Here is an 18849-nt window from a genome sequence, read left to right on the forward strand (position 1 = left end):
TGATTTAATCTCCAGCCCCTCCTCTCCTAGGGAGGTTGGGGTGAGAGTGAAAGATCCAACCCTCTGATGGCATGGTTGGTTCTCCTGGCAAACAGCCCCCATCCTTGGGTGCTTTCCAAAAGTCACTCCATTAACATAACATGTGACACCATTATCACTCTCATCATTTAGGAAATTCCAAGGGTTTCAGGAGCTGACTTAGGAACTAGACAAAGACCAATAATAATAGATTTTGGTCAATCCAAATGACCAAAATATACTTTTCTTATAAATCACAATATCACAGGTAGGATGGCTATCCGGGAGAGGAGCTGTGACACCTGGGGACTGGGTGAGGAAGGACAGTAAGGATATTCTAGGATAGAAAAAATACTCTAAACTTGAGTACCTAAGTGTGGAATCTCCAAGGGTCAGACAGAAAGAAACTGGAGCTCATTCAGAGCAGTGGAGTTCAAAAACAGTAGCCAGTACCCGTGCATACTACAAGCATTTGAAATGTGGCTCATCCACCAATTGGTGGCTATACACCAATTTCAAAGACTTGGTACGAAAAAAAATGTAAAATACCTCAAGTTTTTATTGACTACATGTTGAAATGACAATATATTTGATATGTTGGGTTAATAAAACATATTATTAATTTCACCTGTTTCTTTTTACTTTTTTAACAGAGCTACTAAAAATCTTAAAATTACACAGGTGGCCTGCATTTGTGGCTCAAATATTTCAACAGAACATGATCTAGACTGGCCCTTTCATTTAAGAGATGACCAACTTGAAGCTAGAAAGGGTAAGTGGTTAGAGCTATTTAATGAACTCCACACAGCTAATAAGAGAAAGAAGTGAGACCAAATCTCATAGTTCTTATCACCCGGTCTAGTCCTCTTGCCCCTTGACCCAACATACATATCACATGCTTAATTCCAGGGACATATAAATGGTGTACTTTATTTCTATAGACAACTGAGGTTATTGTCATCTGACAATAACCCAGTTTGGGAAACTTAGAACAACCAAGGATTTTCTTCTCCAACGTCCTTTCTGTTACTTAAAAAACTGTCTTTGTGAAAACATTCTTAAAATGCTTTCCTTCATGTATTGCTTCAACCCAAGCAAGTGTAGGGTGGTGTGGGACATTCTACAGACCACCAGGTAGAGTCCAGTCCAAACCATCACCATGGAATGAGGTCTGGAAGAGTTTTTCACTGATAAAAATTAAACTAGATCCTGCCATTTTTTTAGGGACATATTCTTTGTTTACACTGGATCTAACTTAAGTTGGAAAATCACAATAAGACAAAGCTTGCATTTGTTTTTATTTTTCTTTTATTGCCAAACATAAAGAGGCAAGGCAAGGATACACTGTTCCTTGCTTTATATGGTTCTTATAGCTGATAACTGCCCACCCAGTAGCCTTTTACTCCTTTCTTCCTAAAAAAAACCTGATTCTGTAAGAAACAGCTAGGTCCTCCACTAATAAAACTACACTTCCCATTCCCCTCTTCACCTAAAGAAAGTCATGGGATACAGATCAGGCCAAGGTGATACAATCAGAAGTAATGAGGTTGAGGCTATGGGGAAAGTTCTTCTGGAAGGGGCTGACTCCAATATCCTGCTTCCTTTTGCCTTTTCTTTTCTTTGAATTCTCCACAGTGCTGGACACGGATCTACTGCTTGGGACGGTAAGGCAACAAGGCCATGCTACAGACGGCTGAGTGGAAAGACCCCAATGACATCACAGAACTGCCCCACCAGCTCCAGCCTGCCTCCCACAGACTTATTGTAATGAGAAAAATAAGACCTCAATATGTTCTTCAGGTCACTGTACTCAAAAGTCAAACTCATTTTCTAAAACAGCAGGCCACAAATACATCTTACATGTGTCCCATCACACAGTATGAAATGATTTTATGAGAGCATTCTATTTTAAAAAGCAGAACATTGCCAAATCTCAGGTGCCCTAAAGCAAAAACCTCATCCTGAAAAGTCCTATAGATGGTCAAATAAAAGAGGACAAATGCAGCTGCAGAGACCTCCCCTGACGACACGTGCCCTGGAAACAACTGAGTTGCTTTGTGGCTTGGTGTAGAGAGAAAAAAAATGGCAGCAATGCTCCTATCAAGTAACATCAAGCACCCAGGGTCATTGGTATTTCTGTCAGATACCCGAAGCAAGTCATAAAGGGACTACCTCTACCAGTTTTCTTCAACTTACAACTATCTGAAACTCCCAGTTCTAGCCACTGAGTCAATCTCTGGTTTCAATGGTTTGGAACATGTCAATGCCGTCTCCAAAGAATCCCTATTTGGGGAGCCCCTTTGGAAACTTGAAGAGTTGTGATGTCTTCAAAATGATGTGGTTACACACCTCTGAGTTTCAGGGTCAATATTTGTTTGCCATCAAAACCAAGTCAAAAGCAGCTAGTGAGCAAAGATAACATACACCCTGATGCATCCAAAATCACTCCACAATTTCGGCTCCTTATTCAAAGCAAATGACAACAATCTTCTATTGAAAGTTACTTTAAGGCAGCGCTTAAATAGGTCTTTTGTTTTACTTACACAATTTAATTTTTTTTTTTAGCAAGTGATCGTGTATTACTACATGAAAAAATTGGGAGCATAATTCTTTAGAATATAATTTTTCTACTTCGTGTATATAAAATACATTAATAAAATGAATTAAGGGTAAAATTGTTCCTGATAGTTGTATATGTATGAGTGTGTGTTTCCAAAGTGCAGAGAGCTCCACAGATCCTGGATACTTGAAGGGACCCGCAACCTTGATGAGGTCACCACAATTCCAGGGTTAATAACTGTTGAACCTATAGAAAGAAAAGTGTTAAGTAGACTGTGTAACAGTCTCTTAGTCCCCAAACCATCTGTGATTTTACTTATTTAGAGTCATATAGCATTGCAATGTCCATCTTCTGAACAGGAGCACAATAAATGAAAAGGTGGCTTCAATTGTAGCTCTAGCTGTGTGATCTTGGCTAAGCTAGTTAATCTCCCTGAGCCTTTTCTTTTATCCATATCAACTCATCAAACTCAATTACACGAGGTAGTGAATGCTGCTCTCAATGTTCTAAAAATGTAATATTACTACCATAAAGTACATACTTTCCTACAGATGAGGAAGGTGAGGTTCAAGAAGGCTCAGTGGTTTACCTAAGATCAGACAACTAACTCAGAATTACTGGATTCAAACTGGACTCAAATCCAGGTAAGACTTCTTGCATCCCATTGAGCCCAAGACTCAGCCTGAGGGATGTAAGTCATCATCTAGTGAGCCCTGTCCCCTTATTTTACAGGTACAGAGATCCAGAACCTCTCAGAGAAGTTCTAATTACCTTCTAGAAAACCCAGAAGAACAGCCTCATCCCAGAAAAGAATATGTGGAGGTTACCAGGAGATAGTCTCGAACAACCTGCTGTATCCCAGGGTAGCCACAGTGGGACTCACTCCTAACAGAGGCTGGGCAAAGGTGCCTGCCCACCTTGGAACCACAGATATTGAATGATCACTAGTTCTCAACCCTGACTGCACCTTAGAATCACCTGAAGAACTATAAAATATTTATTTGTTTGTTTGTTTGTTTATTTATTTATTTATTTATTTATTCATACATACACAATATAGACATACCTATTAATGCTAAGACTCCAACCAGGAAGACCTGAATGTGAATCTTTCGGAGTTGGAATCTAGACACCTGTATTTTTTAAAGTAAAGTGGGAAGGGAGACATGTGGGGTTACTGGGTGGCTTACTGTGTAAATGGTTATTCTGCTTCCCAGCCACAGCCTGGGGGAACCAGGACAAAGACACTCCAGTGGACTAAATGTGTTTCCCTGAAATTCCTATGTTGAAATCCTAATCCAAATGGGATGGTATTTGGTGAGGCCCTTGGGAGGTAAGTAAGTCATGAGGGTGGAACCTCTCTGAATAGTTCTGGGGCCCTTACAAGAAGAAGCCAGAGAGCTCACTCTCTATCTACCCTCTGAGGGAGGACACAGCAAGAAGCCAGCCATCTGCAACTGAAGAGCGTTCCCACCAGAACCTGACTGTGCTGGCATCCTGATCTCAGACTTCCAGCCTCCAGAACTGTGAGGAATACATTTCTGTTGTTTATAAGCCACCTGTCTGTGGCACTTTGTTACAGCAGCCCAAATGAACAAGGACAAAGACTAATAATAAACAATAGTAAAAATGATACTAAGAACATCCCAAGGGCATAAGAACATAGGAGACTCGTCAGTAAAGGTAAATACACAGACAAAAACAACGCTGAGATGTTGTCCTCAATCCTGTGAAAACTAAGAGACATGTGAGGATATTGAGCAACAGACCAGGTTTACTCAATTCCAGAGACTTTCAGCTTCTACTAAGCTCTGCTTCCAGAAACATCTGAAAGGAGCCTGAGACACAGAGCCATGCAGGCATGGATGCTGATGTAGATGATCCTTGCTGGCCAAGTGAGAAAAGACTCAGACACTCAACTGAGAGAGTCCAACCATCCCCACAGGTGTCAGGAGAGGTCAGAGCAGAGGTATGTACCCACAACAGAAGAGCACCCTCGAGACAGCAGGGCCTGGCTGGTGTTCCGGAAGGTTCTGGCCAGCCCCTGTGCCTCTGCTCAGAGGCAAGACTGGGCTGTACATATGGTGAGCCACAAAGCCATCCTTCTACGTGGTACAGGAGCTGCCAGGCCAACAGCCCCTACAACAGCTCCGTGGGTACTGCAATGTGGCCCCACTTCCCTGTAGGATTCTAGGCCCTATCCCCTGTGGCTGCCGGCAGGCCTCAGCAACTGCCTCAGCTAACGCTGGCTTCCTGGATCAAAATGATCAAAAGGTATCAAAATGATACCTTCCTGGGCCAGTCTGCATCCCATGACTGGTCAGTGAGGAAAGAGAAAAGCCTGGCTTTTCTGCCCCAACTCAGGAAGACCCCACCCTCACCCCATGAGGCCACCTGAGGCCTTTGTTGAGACGCATCTCAGCCTGACTTCTTTCCACCTAGTCCTGCAGCCTTCCCTCCCTTTCCCAGGTGTGGATCCCAAGCACCCCCATAAACTCCCTGCATATTAATCGACATTTCAGAGCCTGCTTCCTGGAACCCAGTCTGCAACAAGCAGCCTTACCCTCCCTGCAGCAGCTTGGGGACAGAGGCCCCAGGGTGAAGTAAGAGAGCATGTGGCCTAGAGTCGAAAGCGAGAGGATGGCTTGCCAGAGCCTGGCCTCACCAAGCAGAGAAGGACACCAGGCTTGCATCCTTGCCAGAGGCTGTGGTTCTGTCTTTGCTTCCATGGCCCCAAAGTGGCTCCACAGCCTGCCTGAGAAGATGGGGAGTGGGGGGCATTGGGAAGGAGGTGGGCTAAATCCCGACCGGGTGGCCAAAAACATTTCATCTGGAATCCATCTGTCCAATAGCTTACAAACAAAATCTTATTTTCATCAGCCTGGGGTTCACCTCAGTATCAAAGTAAAATTAGCCATGTGTTCAAGGGATGAAGGGACAGAAGCCCAGAGAGGTGAAGTGACCTACCCAAGGCCACCCAGCTTCCCAGCGCTAGAGCCAAGACCAAAAACAGGCAGTCTGCCCTATGATTCGTGCTCAACCATTGGGCCACACTGCCTCAGACAGCAAACGGGGCTACCGCTAAGCCACATTATGAACAGCCAGAGAGGTGAACAGGCTCAGCCAGGGTCACTTAGCTTCCTGGTGGCAGCCTCCTTTACAGAAACATTCCTCAAGTAAGCCGATGAGGGCCTGGCACTGCGCCAGGGCCAGATTTAATGTTAGACCACCTGACAGTCTATGTGTTGCGAAAGGAGAGGAGAGTTAGAATTGTATTTATGCTGAAGCAACATTTCTGGGCCTCCTCCCCCTTGGGGGGTGCCTATGGTTTGGAGGCAGGGCTCCTCTAAAGACAACTAAACCCAACACAGCTCAGCAACTGTCACTTACCTTGAGCAGAACCAGAGCCACAAACCCACCACATGGCCCCTAAGTACAGCACACATCAGTCGGCACTACCTGGACACTACCCACCTCCCCGCCCTCTCAACTATGCCTCTCTCTTTCCCCCCACCCGGAGGCACACAGGGTTCCCTGAAGGAACTTCCAAATTCAGCAAGCCTCTTCCAAGGTTACCATCACGCCACCCAGGAAGGTTCCAGGGTCCCCCCTCAGCGCCGGATACCACAAGCTGAGCCGTAAGCCTCCCCAAAGTATTGCTCTGGCTCTGGATAAAACCAGAGCTGTAGGCGTGCTAATTAGCAACTAAGAGAGCTTGGGCACACTGACTATTAATGACTCCATCTCTCTGTTTCCTGCCGGCCTATTATTAATTCATGGGGCCTCTCCAGTAGGGCCAGAGAGATAACACAGACTGCAAAAGTTCACATTTCAGTTTGAGGCTGAGACGGGAGGAGCGATGTTGGGGAGAAGCGTCAGTCCTCCAGGAGCAAGGGCACAGTGTGGGAAACCTCCTCCACAGACTGGCTTCTAGTTCTCACTGCAGCAGAAATGGAAGTGCACGTCACAAAGGTGCAAACCTAGAGGATCACTGCAGCACTGCTCCTAACCGCCGAGTGACCAGAGACTCCTATGCTAGGGAATACTATGCAGCATTCAAGACACATTATGGACAGCTTTCTAGAAAATTGCCAAGGGACAGGCCCATGATCTAGTGTGAATTTTTAAAAAGCAAAAAATCAAAGGCAAAAGATGCAGACCTCTGTATATCCTATGACTCCGTTTTCATGCCAGGAAGAGAGGGACAAATTTTACCCAGCTGAAGCACAGGAATGAGGAGAGTAAGCACAATCAATGGATGGCACCTGGAGCAGGGTTAAGATGCCCAGGTAGGGAGTGAGCCTGATGTACCCAAACCGGGGGCGTCAAGCCAGCCCCACCCACAAAAGCATGGTCCCCAGTAAGTCTTTCTGTGTATTATTTCTCCACTCTAAGAACAGAGAGGGAATTTACCTGATTCCTCCCTGTATTCTTCATAAATCCGGGAAGGGATGTGGATCACTGAGATCAGCAGGTAACAAAACCACAGTCCGACAAGAGCAGTGCGGCTCGGTGGTGGGATGTGTGCACTGCTACAGAGTCTGCACAGAGGTTCCCAGGTAAGACGTGGAGGGAAGGAAGAGAGGGGGAAGAAAAGGACTCTGACCCTCCATTTACCATTCCTCCTTCATTCTGGGTTTTGGAGAGCAAGAGAGGAAGGCGAGAGGAGGTGGCGAGAGGGGCCAAGGGCAGAGCAGAGGTGGAGGAGGGGAACCGTGAGGTAGGAGGAGGCTATGGAGCAGGCCTCAGACTGAGGGCAGGTGCTGCCACTCAAACAGCAGCATCTAAAGGTCAGACAGACTGGCTGCCTGGCCCAGGGCGATGCACTTTGTTCCGTGTGCCTCTGCTTTCTCACCCGAACATTAAATAAATGTGAAATTATGGGAGATGATGTTTCTAAAGGTCTTGTTTATCGCAATGCCTGGAATACTGTAGTATTGTGTGTGTGTGTGTGTGTGTGTGCACATGTGTGTGCACGTGCACATGCTCAGACTTTAATTCTTCAGCATCAAGTATTTCGTCTTCTACAAGCAGCTTCATCCTACCACATCCACGAGAAAAACACCCTTGACTCATCTGCAGCTATGTGTGCAGGTGAGCTCTTACTGGATGGAAAAGGTCAGGCAGGAAGGTGAGAGAGATGGTAGTGCTGGCCTGGAACCAGAATCCTCAGGGCTCTCGCCCTGCTCTGTCTTCAGGCTTCAGTGTCCCTACCTGTGATATGACGGTGACCACCAGGCTGCTCCAGCCCACTCCAGCCGCACAGAGTTCTGCAACACTTCCGAGAGACTGTGGCTGCAGTACACAGAAATGACCACTCGGGGGCATCATAGAACAGGAAACAAGTATCTCAAGATAGAAGGAGTGTGATGAATCGCGCAGCTGGCACTAGAGGGCATTGTTTTTCCCATTTTCTTCAAAAGGGTGACTCAGGCAGGAGGCAGAACTGTCCAGATCTTAACAGTTCAGGACGCTAAACAGTCTCCTTTTGAAGACACTCAGGCATGGCCCATGCCAGCAGAGTGGAGGTGGTCAAGACTGGGGTAGCAGGGGGAGACTGGCTCACCAGCACCCCCATCCCCAAAACAGGGACAAGACTGATGGAGCTGGAAAAGGAAGCACAGGCATCAAATGAACCCCCCCGGGCACAGCCAGGACTGAAAACCAGGCTGAAGAGTCACACTAAATCTTCTCCTATGAGTCCTCCTTCCTGGCTTGGCCTGCAAGGGAAGAGCCAGGACAGCAGAGAAACATTTGACCCCACTAAGCCCTGATTTCAGACATCACTGGAGAAGGTGAAAGGATCCTGTTTTCTCTTGGGGCATCCAGTGGCTTTGGCCAAGAGGCAGAGATGTCATGTCTTCATTCCCTTTGAGAGGTGGGCATCACCAGGCACTGAGCGAGGGGATGGGCACCTGCATAGCAACCGCACCGCTCCCGCTCACCACTCACCACCCGGCGCATCCCCATAGCCTAATTCTCTAGGGGAAGTGTTTAGAGAACTGCAGGAGGAAAAATGTAGGAAAAGAAAAGTCACTAGAGACCATACATAGAAAGAGACCCTTATTTTCAAATCTCTGGAGGGTAGACCAAAAAATTTCAAGGATATGTGTTGACATTTCCCCAAAGGGCCCATCTTAAATTTCTATGCATTCACCCAAATTGTGTCAATTCCCAGGAGGAGCCCAGTCTCTGGATTCTCAGCAGCTTCCTGTTCTGCTCAGAATTCCAAGGCAGGGTACATGCTATAGGTCCTTACTTGGCTTGTGGTCCTCAAGCTTATTGTTGGCTAGTGACAGCACAGTGTGTGAAATTTCGTGATTTTTGTATTCCATTGGCACTATGCTCTGGTTTCTGTGAGTCTGTGACACTACAACCCTACGAGCCTGAAATGCTTTCTCTTTGAGTATAGAGGTGAGATTCAGCGACACTACAAACTCAGGTGTCCTCAGAGTCAAGATGGTCAGTCATCTAGTAAGTGAACTTACTTGTCTAAGGCAAGGGGGAGTCGTGGGTGCTGCAGTGGCCTCAAGAATTCCAGCCCCTCCTAAGAGCATACAAGTTTAAATGGTATTAAAATACCAGATCAGTCAACAACACTTTCCTATTTAACTGAACAAACTCTGCCCATGCGCCTTTCTGGCAGTGACATTCCTTATAGACACTAGCATTCAGGCAAACCAAATGATGCCTGCTTTTACCAGCAAGTGGCCGCCTGTGGAATGAGGAGCCCATTCAGCCTGATTGGATCTGCATGGGGTTAGCCGCCTTTCAAAGAGCTCAGAGCAAAACTGGTGCCCACTGGCTTCTTTTTTTTTCTTTTAAAGAGCTATTTAGTCATGAAAGACACAGACTGAGAGAGAGAGAGAGAGAGAGGCAGAGACACAGGCAGAGGGAGAAGCAGGCTCCTCAAAAGGAGGCTGATGCAGGACCCGATCCTGGACCCTGGGATCAATACTTTAGCTGAAGGCAGGCGCCCAACCACTGAGCCACCCAAGTACCCCTTTTTTTCTTTTAGATCTTATCTATTTATTCATGAGAGACGGAGAGAGAGGCAGAGACATAGGCAGAGGGAGAAGTGGGCTCCCTGCAGGGAGCCTGATGTGGGACTTGATCCTAGGACCCTGGGATCACAACCTGAGCCAAAGGCATATGCTCAACCATATGAGTCACCCAGGTGCCCCATCCACTGGCTTTTAAAACCCAATGGGAAAGCTTCAAGGTTGGGATGTGTGTTTCCAAAAGAATTGGCCTGCAGCATTGGGTGTGGCATGAAAGCTGGTAAGGATGTGGTTAGACACTTGAGTTATTGACCCTGCTAGCCCGCAGGGTGGCGGGACACAGGAGAGAACAAGGTGGGGCTTCTAGGGCTGGTTCCTCAAAGCCTGTCACTCCCTGCAGCCCTGAGCTTCAATCAGCAGAACAACTCGTGTAAAGCACCAACAGTCACTCAGCCCTGCGGGCCCTCATGCCCTCTTCTGTAAAGAAGGAAGCTACTCTAGATGATGATAGTAGTAATGGTAATAACAGTAATAATACCAATAATACCAACTATGGCTGATGTGTCCTGTCTCCATACCACGTGTCAAACACTATGTGTTTCCTCATCTCATCGCCGGAGGGGTGCCTGACATACACAGCTGACGGCAGCCCTGGCTGCAGCCTGTGCACCAAAGGTGTTAGCAAACAGATGTTCTGCTATGGACAGCAAGTGATGGGCTCCTGAAGGTGAAGAATCAGACACAAGGGGGAAAAAAACAACCCAACACTGGACTAAGTACTCTCTGTGCTCATCACAAGTCAGAAGGGTGACTATCCACAATCTAGCAAAGGAGGAAACTGAGGTTGAATCCTGAGGTTCAGAAAGGTTAAGTATTTTTCCCAAGGCGAATAACACATGGTTCGGGGGTGTGAAGGAAGACAGCACCCCCAACAACCTGCAATCTAACCAGCCTGGGTTTTCACAGCCCATGAGGCTCGATGCTGCAGGAGCTGACCCAGTCTAGATCTACAGCCCCTGGTGTCCTGAGCTCCCTAGACTATATAGACTGGTGCTATCAGAGGCAAGGGAAGCATCCAGATCATAATTTACCATACCAGCTGTTCCTTGGGCATTCATTCATTCATTCATTCATTCACTGACAAATATTCGCTGAAAGCCTAGATGGCAGGCATTGCTCCCGGAACTGAGGCTATGGAACGGACACAGCAGTGTGTCACTTCCACTCTTGTTGTGGAGAGGCAGTCAACAGTCACCATGCAGGGTGATGGGACCCAGACTTACAAGATGTCTATTTTAAACTATGTGGTGAAGACTAACCTCTTTGAGGAGGCATCAGTTAAGCTGAGGTCTAGAGGACAAGAAAGGACCAACCTTACAAAAATCTGGAGAGAGAACACTGCAGGCTGGGGGACAAGGCAGAAACATAACAGGCATTGGCCTGGCCTGAAAGTGGGCAGGAGAGTAAGGAACAAGGGAACGAGTTGTCATGATGAGGTCAGGAGCCACCCAAGGCCAGGCGCTACAAGGCTTTACAAGCCAGGGAGAGGGGCTCAGATTCTACTCTGAGTGCAAAAGGAAGTTACATCACAGAACCATGATTTGGTTTACATCTTTTTAAAATGCCCCTGTCTGTTATGTGAACAGCCACATTCCGGATCACAGAAAAACAAAGATATAAGGAGAGAGGCCAATTAGGAGGCCCTGGCAATGGCCCAAGTGACAGTCGCTCGGAAGAGATTGGTAGCACCAGGGACACAGAAGTGTTCAGATTTGGAAAATGTTTGGGAGACACGTTGACAGGGCTTACCAACTAATTGGAAGTGGAAGAAAAGGGAAAGAGAGTAATAAAAGGACAATAGAAGTTTCTGGCTTGAGCAATTGGGTAGATGTGGTACCACCTACTGAGAATGGGGGGGTCTGGGTTGGGTCAGGAGAGAATCAAGACTTTTGCTTTAGCCATGTTAAGTTTTAGATGCTGATTAGACGATAATGTAAAGCTGCCAGCCTCCCCTTTGGCTACAAGAGTCAAAGGTTCTTAGGAAATCTATATTTGGGGATCATCTTCAGGTATGTGGACCTGGTTGAGGTTACCCAGGGAGACCGGGTAGACAGAGTAGAGTCCAGGAATAACCCTGGGGCTCACCAGTATTTTGAGGATCCGCAGCAGCATACGTAATCTAGTAAACATGGTCCAAATTCACAACAGACCTGCAACGTATTATTACTCATTTTCACTCTAAAAATGCAGAGAAGTTTTACAGCCTGGCCAGGTCCCATAGTTTACAAGTAGCATGGCAAGAATCAGCCCTAATTAGGGTCACTTGTCTACCACTGTGTAAAGACCACAAGTGGATACTATTATGGGCAGAAGGCATCAATGAAACAAGGTAGGCACTGAAGTCAGAGGGCCTGGGGTGAATTGAACCCTCACTAGCTATGTGATGCTGGGCAAGGCACATAACCTCATCGAGCCAGTTTTCTGGTGTATAAAATCATGAAGTTTTTTTTTTCATTTTTCAAATATTAAGTGTCTCTTGTGTGCTGGACACTGCGCCAAGTGATGGGAGACCCATTGGAAGCAGACAGACTTCTGTGCTTTACAGTCTAGTGGGGGATACGGACATGTAAATAGGCAATTAGAATATAGTGTGATAAGTACTATGATTATGGAAATACTGCTTCCCTCTTTTTAGAGTATGTTGTACCAACCTACGCAGACTTAAGTTACACATAATTTCCTTTCTTCCAAATCCATATGCAATAATAGTCCCATATGAAATGTTTCTACTCTTTATAATAGTACCTATGATTTTCATTAGAATAAATAATACATGCAAAGCACCTAGCACATAGCCAGTGCTCAACAAATGGTGACAGTCATTATTAAGACATGGGTTTTTTGACCTAGCACCACTTTGGACTTTGGGACTCATTTTTCTCCTCCATAAATTAAGAATAATAATAGCTAGTCCAGGGGTGCCTGGGTGGCTCAGTCAGTGAAGCATCTGACTCTTGATGTTGGCTCAGGTCATGATCTCAGGGTTGTAAGATTGAGCCCCTTGTCGGGCTCCGTGTTGGGTGTGGAGCCTGATTATGATTCTTTCTCTCCCTCTCCCTCAGCCCCCCAACTCCTTTTTTTCTCTTAAAAGAATAATAACAATAGCTAGTCCACAGGGTCCTTGTGAAGGTCAGATGAGATAGTATACATGAAAACATTTGATAAGCTGGGAGGAATTCTTTTAAAGTATAAGTAAAACATGCTTTCATGCCTTTGTAAAGCTACAAAACTCAGTCCACGAGGAATAGTTAGCATTGCCCAAGAGGTCCTTGTAGCCCTTACACTAGGCCTGAGCAAACCTTTTAATAGGTTCTTTGGAAAACAGAATTCTGCACAAGAAATTCTGCTTCATTTGAATTACCTATCCTCTGTCCCCTTCCTTGAGGTCTTCTTTGCCCTCTCAACTCCTCCCCCTACCACATTTGGTTCACCCAGCCAAAGGCAAAAAAAAAATCTGGAAACCTCCCAGGCTGGTTTCTAGTCGGCTTCGTGCATCACTAGGCTCCTGAGTCAGTGCCAAGAAGGCAGGATTTGTAAAGCTGCTATGTGTGCCATAGGCTGTCAGCTGTGTGGGTGGTGGACAAGGCCTTGCAGGGGGAGGCTGGAGCTGAGGGAGGAGCAGGAAGCGCAGGGCTCCCGACAGAGAAACCTTCCTGACTTCCCATTGTAGCAAACCCATTTCTTGACAAAGGGCTCGGCTGCCCCGGTCTTAGTGTCAGGATGATTCTGTCTATAGAATGTAAGTCAGGAGAAGCCAGAGGCCTGAGACAGAAAGAAGGCTCCATCTCTCCAAGATGCACTAAGTAGACACAGTGTCCTGAGCAGGAGGGCAGAGAATAGACTCCCCACTTCCTCTGCTGACTATTCAACTGGAAGGCCTTGGGCAGTCAACAACCTGCAGAACCACACAGCTAACCCAGGGAACTCAGCTACCTCTTTCCCCAGAAGCTAGTGGACTGGAATGGGTATCAATTCCCCTCAGTGCAAAAAAAAAAAAAAAAAAAAAAAAATTCCCCTCAGTGCATTTACTTCCTCATTCATTCAACTAATACTTATTGTGAGCCAACTACATACAAGACATTGTCTTATACTCTTAAGATTAAATAAAGTCCCTCCTTTCAAGAAGCCTACACTTCAGTGGAGGGAGACAGATTATTATGTATGTGATATATATATGTGATATAATATATGTATTACATTATATATATATGTGATATATATAATGTATTTGTGTGTGTCTTTATGTGCGTGTGTGTGTGTGTGTGTGTGTGTGTGTGTATAACAACAGGAAGGGCTGTGATAAAAAAAAAAGAATAAACAGAGAAAGAGAGTGACAGTGGGGGAATGCTATGCTACCTAGGGTGATCAGAAAGGTTTCTCTGAGCAGAGACCTAGTTGAAGTGAGTGGGAGTCATGCAAGTCTTCTGTGGGGAAAGAACATTCCAGGTGGAGGGAACAGCAAAAGCAAAAGCAAATGGCAAAAATATTCCCTGAGATGGAAATGATCTGAACACATTCAAGGAATGGCACAGAACCAGTGCAGGTGGAGCAGAATGAGTGGGGAAAAGATTAAGGAACATAGCCAAAGATACCTGTGCATGTTTGGGGGTGGGGGAGGTCCAAATGGTAGAGGAAGGGATCATGTAAAGCCTTAAAGACCATGTTAAGGACTTTGTTCTGTGGGACACGGGGAGCCACTAGAGGGTTTGAGCAGAGGACTGATGTGATAAATTTCTGAAGACTCTATGATGGAGAGTCCATGTATACTATCTTTCCAATTCCTTTGTAAATCTTTAAAAAAAAAAAAAAAGGCAAAGAAGAATCCTTAGCTTCAGTGGGGGAAGGAGACTCTAGCAGGGAGGCTAGTTAGTTAAGAGTGGCTACAGTTGGGAATCCCTGGGTGGCTCAGCAGTTTAGCACCTGCCTTTGGCCCAGGGCATGATCCTGGAGTCCTGGGATCGAGTCCCACATCAGGCTCCCTGCATAGAGCCTGCTTCTCTCTCTCTCTTTCATGAATAAATAAATAAATAATTTTTAAAAAAAGAGTGGCTACAGTAATCATCTTGGACAAGTTACTCAAACTCTTTGTGCCCCAACTGTTAATATGAGGATAATAATAATACTGGTCTCATTCAATTGTGATAAGTATTAAATAAATTAAAGAATTACAAAAAAAAAAAAAATAATTACAAATAGTGCTGGGTAGGGGTGCCTAGATGGCACAGTCGGTTGAGCATCCCATTTTTTTAAGATTTTTTTTTTTATTTATTCATGAGAGACAGAGAGAGAGAGAGAGAGAGAGAGAGGCAGAGACACAGGCAGAGGGAGAAGCAGGCTCTGTGCAGGGAGCCTGATGTGGGAGTCGATCCTGGGACTCCAGGACCATGCCCTGGGCCAAAGGCGAGCACTAAACCGCTGAGCCACCCAGGGATCCACTGAGAATCCAATTCTTGATTTTGACTCAGCTCATGATCTCAGGGTCATGAGATCAAGCCCCACATCAGGTTCCTTGATCAATGCAGAGTCAGCTTAAGATTCTCTCTCCCTCTCCCTCTGCTCGCCTCCCATGCTCACTGTCTCTCTCAAATAAAATAAATCTCTAAGAAAAAAAGAATAGTGTTGGGTATCTAGTAAGTACCATATAAGTGTCTACCATTTAAGTGTCTATTAAAAATAAATATCAAAGGTGACTCAGATGACAGAGATAGTGGCAAAAGTGATAAAATGTGATCTGGCACATTTCAAAGAGAAAACTGATGGGGATTGGCAAGAATTGGATGTCAGTATGTGAGAAATCAGGATGATGCCAATGCTTCTGGCCCCAGCAACAGAAAGAATGAATGTAGGTTCCATTTACTGAGAAAGAGAAGACCAAAGGAAAAGCAGATTTTGAGGAAAATTGGTATTTTGCTGGTGGACAGATTTTGCTTGAGATACCTATGGATGTGCAAGTAAAGGTGCTGATCAAGCATGTGGCATCTAAAATTCAGGGAAGAGGTCTTGGCCAGATACAAATTTGGGAGTCACCAATCTGCACTGGTTTCTAAAGTCTGGGACTGAGTGAGGTCACCAGGAAGTAAGTGTTGGTGAGAGATGGTAGATGGAGCCTTGGGCCCCCCAATGTTTGGGGATTGGAAAAAGGAAGAGGAAACCAGCAAAAGAGGTGAAAGGAAGATATTTGCTTGACTGGGACAAAGGCCTGATTTCAATCCATTCCAGAGGGAACCAGAGACAAAAAATGTAGACAAAAGGGCTCATCACACTCTACCTCTAGACCTCCACATGGAGCATGATGAGTAGTTGGTTCACAGAAACTGAAGGAAAGGCCTGGAATAGGGATACAGATGCAGTGGATGGTCAATGCAGTGGTTGGAACACCTGAAAGCTTCTTTGACTTCTGTTCTTTTCCCAGTAAAGTAGGAAGGCAGTTGCAGTTATGAGCTCAGAAAAGGCTGGCTGGAGACATTGGGGTTTGAGAATTAAGAGGAAAGTATCTCTAAATTTAGTAATTTCTAAAAGACTGTGAGGGTGAATAGAAAGGTGAAAAGTAGCAGGATTTCTGAGCAAGACCAAGGGACAACTTGAGGTATGGGGTCACGGATTTATAGCAAGACCAGTAAGCATAGCTGCGAGATTTTCTACATCAATGTTCTACTGCTCAAGTGCAAGGGAAGAATAGGTAGCAAGTGGGATTTAAACACAGTTGGAGTCCAGTTAGACCAGTATAATGGAGCAACGGAGGGGCAAGGATGTTGAGGTGTAAACAAGGATGGGGAAGCATGAAGTAGAGACAAGAGCAGCTTGGGAGGCATCCAGCATTCTTGCCCCTGGCTGATGACTGGCTCTGAGAACTTGGCTGGAGAAAGGGTTGGGAGGGTAGGAGGAGACCTCAAGACTGACATCACCATTTTGCTCTGGAAAGTATTTTTGGTGCTTACAGTGGAATTTAATTTGATAAGATGAGAAGTGAGGACATGACTGAGGAGGGGAGTAGCAAAAAAAGTAATACGATTGCTGTTTTGTGGATGCCAGTGAGGTTAAAGAATCTTGGGAACTAATTATTAGAGGGAGTGAACTGGACAAAGAGATGGTGGTCAGAGAGTAGGATGCTTGAAACTGAGATTATGGAGCAGGGCAGTTACAAGGTCTGGGCAGGTCATGGAAGTAAGGTCTCAACTGCAAAGATGGAGGCAAAACTATGAAGGAGAAGAATTTAAGCCTCTAAGATGCCATGGTCTAGGAGAGGTCATTTAAGTGGATATGAAAATCACTAAGACTGATGGCAAGAGGAGAGATGGGAGACAGGCAATAAACCAAGAGCTAAAGTCTTCTGGAATAAAGAGGACTGGCCTAGGAGTCTGCAGACAGCTACAAAAAGAAGAAGTAGCAGGTGCTATTGCATGATGCCATAAGCTCCAAAGCTGTTATTTTAGAACAGGCATGAGGAATAATGGTCCAGAAGCAATAATGAGGAGACACCTACCCCAGCTTCAGGCTCAAGAATGTGAGGAAGTTTGGGAGGGAAGGCAGCTACCATATAAGGCAGCTGCGGATCAAGCCATGTTCCTGGGGGAGATGCAGGTACCAAGGACACGAAGGGAATGTCCGAGAAGGTTAGAAAAACATAGAGGATTTTTCTGATGATGGAAAATGAGTTCCAGGTTTGGGAGCTATTAGGGTCTGGGAGCTAGCAAGGAGCAGGAAGTGGGTCTGATGAAGGCATGTAGAGCCATATGAGGATGGAGTTTAGATTGGTCAAGGAAAAAGGCATGACGTTATTAGCCACGGGGGTCTCCATAAAGGCTGCAGTGATAAGGCTCTGAGCATTAAGAGGCAGGCAGTGGGGCAGCATTGTCTCTATCACCTCTCATTTTCTCTTCACCCATTCCAATTGGGCCCTGGCCCCATCATCCTACTGAACTGTAACCTTTAAGGTCACCTCCATATTGCTGAAATCAGTGATCCCTTCTCCATCCTCATTTTATTTGACCTCTCAACAACCTCTTCTATAGAAGATGACTCCTTCCTTCTGAACAGATACCTCTCTTTACTTCTTTGTCTCTTCACTCTCTGGCTTTCTCTTTTTTAAGGTCTTAATTATTTATTTGAGAGAGAGAGAGAGAGAGAGAGAGAGAGGGCACCATGAGTGGAGGGAGAGGCAGAGGGAGAAACAACTTTCTGCAGAGCAAGGAGCCAGACATGGGCTCGATCCCAGGAGATCATGACCTGAGCCAAAGGCAGATGCTTAACCAACTGAGCCACCCAGGTACCCCACACTATGGCTTTCTTCCTACCTCCCTGGTATCTCCTCCTTAATTCCTCCACAACCACACTCAGGAAAGCTGACAACCCCTCCCCCCACCCAGCCACTGATGTATCTGCTCTGTTTCACCTCCTCATGGACCTTCCTAGGTGAAAGCATAGTCTCCCAACCAACCCCACCATGACTCCTAGTAGGTGGCTGCTACTAGACTTTTATACCTCCCAACTAGCAAAAGTTTAACTTAGAGAAAGATAAAGAGTTACTTATGCATTGCTTGTCATGGTGAAGCTAGTTTTTCAGTGAGTGTTGTAGGAATTCTTGAGTTAGGCCATATGACAGGCACTGAGTGACACGAAAAATGTGTAAGATAGTCTCTGGCCTGGAGTTGTTCAGAATCCTCTCAGGAAAACAAGATGGAGGTGCAGAGAAATACAGTACTTCTGAATACAAAGAAATACTATCGGAGCCACGTGATATTCAAATGGCCACCTCCTCATTTTTTGAAGCCATGAGGTGACTTATTCAACATCAAACCACTAATTAGATTCAACATCATACCACTATTTAATTTAGATCACCCTGGGAATTAGACCCAAATGTCTCAACCTCCAAGCCAGTGCTCTTGTCATGGCATCTCAATTGGTGGTTGAGATAGACTTTAAGTACTGTGAGAACTGGAAAGAAAGGCACTGTGCCACTGTGAATAGAAGCATGGATTCTAGAACCAGACTGCCAGAGTCCAAATCATCAAATCACAGTAACGACATAGTTATTATTGGAATGACTTTGGGAAAGTCACCTATCTTCTCTGTGCCTCACTGGTTAAATCTGGATAATAACTGTATGTATCTACCTCAGAACTTATGTTAAGGATTAACATAAGTTAATATGGGTGCTTAGGATGTTGCCTGGCTCTTAGAGCTATGGAGGGTTTTAAAGACTAACAG

At 45.6% G+C, this 18849-nt stretch overlaps 1 protein-coding gene across 7 annotated transcripts in view; it reads right to left on the bottom strand.

Moving 5' to 3' along the window:
- The window catches only part of CACNA1E (calcium voltage-gated channel subunit alpha1 E), a 493362-nt gene that overhangs the window by 361852 nt on the left and 112661 nt on the right, over nucleotides 1-18849 (bottom strand). The gene's annotated exons all lie outside the window — the stretch shown is intronic.

Source organism: Vulpes vulpes, chromosome 13 (assembly GCF_048418805.1).
Source record: "Vulpes vulpes isolate BD-2025 chromosome 13, VulVul3, whole genome shotgun sequence".
Taxonomy (NCBI): Eukaryota; Metazoa; Chordata; class Mammalia; order Carnivora; family Canidae; genus Vulpes; species Vulpes vulpes.